Here is a 3,846-nt window from a genome sequence, read left to right on the forward strand (position 1 = left end):
TCCGGAGCTGCGGCCTGGCTCGGGCCGGGCCAGGAGAGGAGTCGGAGGCCACAGCCCACCGGGCCGCTTCTCCCCAGGGAGGGAGGGATGGGGAGCAGCACCTTTCCCGGGCCGTGCTCCCGGGGGGCTTGCAAGCCCTCTGAGACGTTTGCCGTGGGTGATGCCCTGGCCCCTGCAGAGGTCTGTGGATGTTACACGCTCTGGGCTCAGGGTGGATCTATCACAGGTTCTACAGAACCTGCTCTCGTCAGAGGCAGTGAGGCTTCTGCCTTACGCCAGGGACTTGAACGAGTTTCAAGGGGGCTGAGCACTTCAGGAGGAATTAGGGACCTGAATGTTGTCAAGAGTCTGATTTAGGGGCAGAAACACCACTGGAAACTTCTGGGACCTGTGCTGCCATGTCATTTTGAAAATGACAGCACAGGTTTGCTGGGTTGGGTGGCCCTGTTCAATATGGTTACACTGACTTTGTGTTTGTCAGGGTTTTAGAGCCACTGTGAGCAGGTGAATCTGTTTCAGGGCTCCTCTAACAGCACACTTGACCTCTGAATGAAAGATCTCACCGAGGTCCCTGCCATGTGGTACCTCGTGTTCCTGTGGGCAATCCTGCAGGATTCTGTTCTCCAGGCTGTGATTCCCCACTGGGAAGCCAGCACACAGGATCTGGAATCAGGGATTTTGCTAAGATTACCCAACAGTTCTTTGTAAAAATTGAGTGTCTCTGTTGTAGACCAGCATGCATCATACTTAAAATAAGTCCCCTTTTATTGGTAGGAGACAGGAAACAACAGAGTGATTCACTTATTCCTAAGTATGTGCTTAACTCATGGAAATAAATTAAGAAGCTTTTTTTTTTTCTTCTGCTGTGTGTAGTTATTTATGATGTCTAGCGAGGAGCCAGGTCTCAAAGCAGTGTTCCTCATTCCCTAGGTAAAGAGCAGGAAACTGATTTCTCAACTGTTCTTCATTATGAACTCTAGAGTTCATTGTAGATTGACGTTTACCTCTGCTATGAGTAAACCTGTGGCTGCCTCTCTGCAGGACTGTGAAACGACTAAACGCTAAGCTCCGCAGCAAATGCTTTGTCTGAACCTAGAAATGCAGACCCTGGTAAGAAAAGTAGGTTTTAAAGGAAACTATCCCAATCTGAGAGATTTTATCTGACTCAAAGAATCCTTTTCATGGGATGATTTCTTGGATTAGGTCTGTTAATCACACGTAATGTCAAGATGATCTCTCCATGGTTCTTTTGTCTTACGCTTGTAGAGCAAAGGATGAAGGCTGCTTCCCCGTGTATGGTCTGTTACAGCTACAGAGCTGAGACAGTGCTTTTGGCAGAGGAGGCCTCACTGCAGTTAACAGTAAGATTTCCAGGAGTTTCAGTTGACTCTGGATCACACTTCTATGTAACTGCTTTTATACTCTGTTGTTTAAAGTATTTATGCACAAAGAATGCCTCACCGAACAAGTTTCCTTTTCTCAAATAAAAAGGCATATGCAGATTTCCTACAGATTATATTCCACAGAAACAAAAACAAAAGCAAAGAAAATGTATAAATATGTCTTCTTGTAGCATGGCCTGAGTCAGGTGGGGTGTGCAAGACACCGCAACCTTAAAGAGAGAAATAAATAGAACAAATTTCACTTTAGGATCAGAATTAACCTAAACCAGATGTAGAAAACATCTTGAAAGATAAAAATAAACTCAAAATAAGTATTTCTTCATGTCCAAACAGTTATTATTTCAAATGTGAACAGAGAAAACCAGTTATTTCCGCAGCCCGAAGGGAGCATAGATCTTTAAACAGTAGGTCCTACATACTTCCTACATACCTCTTTGGGACTTTGTCTTTAAAAATTGCTGTAAAGCTTCCATATCTTTAGCTGTACTCCTGCTTTAAATATCTATGACACAAAATTGACTTTATTACAACTAATTAATTTTCCTGTTAACTTAATTAAAATTAATTAACTAAATACCAACAACCATTATCTTTGAGAGAAAAAAAAAAAAAGTTAATTCATAAAATAGGTCAAATGGAACACTTCTGCACTTTTTTTTTCTCCAGGAGTCCTTTCAAAAAAAAATACGAGAAACATTTGAGGTGAAGAGCAGTGATGCTGTTTCTTTTGTCTTCCAGACCTCATCCTGATTTTGTGTCCTGCCTGTGTCCTTGACAGTCCTGTTAGCTTCATGGCTTTTCCCACCTTTTTGTGAGTAAGGGGAGGAACACTGGGGGTGACACTGGGGAAAACAATGCTATGACCCACAGGCCACATATGTACAGATGCATGCATCTTTACGGACATTTCTGGGGCAGGATCTGTCCCATATAGAAGAAACCCTTCCTCAGCAGATGTGAATAGCTTCAGAGTGCTGGAACGGAGCAGAGCTAATGAATTGCCTGTTAATGCCCCATCCATGCTTATGACAGTTAGTAAAGGCACCAGTGACAAGCTAATTTTTAATAGGATGAACGGTGTGTCAGAATACTAATAGGGCACTAAAAGGAGTGGTTTCTAGGGGAGTCACCTCATTGCTCAAGTGAGAGAGGGGATTATTCCCTCCGGCCCTTTCTTCAGAGCTCCCAAGGACTGTCACCTATAATGATCCGAATCCCGCAGCCTCTTGTGAACTACTGCTTAATTGGGAAAGTGCTTCAGAGCAAAAAGAGTCAATCCTTCAAGCCGCCGAGCTTCCCAAACCTCACTGAGCTTAACTTAAGCCCTGCCGAGTTTTGGTTAGACTTGGAGGATTCAGCTGGTTAATGGTTAATTATTTGTGTTGCCTAAACAGCCCCTACCAGCAACTAAGCTTGTCGGGGTCGCAGACTGTCTAAAGAGTGAGAAAAAGTAATCCTGGCACCAGAGAGCTCATTGGCACTGCTATAAGATGAATGGCATCCCCTACATATAGACTGGCAAGGGAATACTAGGAAATAGTAAGTCCACGCTGTTGTTGAGCCAGATCTGCTTACCCGATCATAACTCTGGGAGATATAAATGGGTAACAAGGGTGGGTAACAAAATTGATTGGAAGCATGAACAGGCTTCCATGCAAAGAGAGGGGTAGAAGGATGCAACTGTCCTTCGCAAAGAAAGAAAGAAGCACAGAATAATGGCATGGGATGGGTAGGTGAAATATTGCTTACAATATGGAAATAAATTAAAAAATCAGCGCAAGGATTTTTTTAGCGTTACGTATAAACCTGAGGATACCATTGCCACAGGACTTTGGAGGCAGAGGAGTTTTTAAAAGGATGACATATGTTTACAGAGGGAAGAACATTCAGAGTTATGTTTTCCAGAGCACAAGCCAGCTGTTAGCCGATAGTGACTGGCAAAACATCTGGATGTATTCATGGTCTTTGCATCTTCTGCTGATACTCCCATTGAGTGCTGGTCAGAGAGATGTTACAGTCTGAAATGGACTTGGAGCTTCTAGGCAATTCTGCCATGGGTAAGACAACCGCTTGCATGAGTAAAAGCCAGATCAATTCAGTCCTTTGACTGTGCAGTGGTAAACCCTGAACATACTTACATTCAATTCTTGGCACATTGTGAGCCTTGTGCACTTATTTTTAACCCATCGGTGCAGTAAATGCAGAACACAAGAAAAAATGGTAGCGGCACAATTATCCCCTTGTGTAATAGCAAAACCATCATATCTTACCTGCTGGCAGTAAAGGTATCAAGGACTACTCCATAGAAAAATGCTGTCTGCTATAGATCACTGTTTTAATAATGAAAAAGAAGCACACTAAACCCTCAGTTTGGAAAAGTTACTAAGTTTTACTGCAAATGTGTCTGAAATACTCTGAAAAAAAATGCGTCCCGGTCAGATTT

The sequence above is a fragment of the Charadrius vociferus genome, unplaced genomic scaffold (assembly GCF_000708025.1).
Source record: "Charadrius vociferus isolate BGI_N301 unplaced genomic scaffold, ASM70802v2 scaffold129, whole genome shotgun sequence".
Taxonomy (NCBI): Eukaryota; Metazoa; Chordata; class Aves; order Charadriiformes; family Charadriidae; genus Charadrius; species Charadrius vociferus.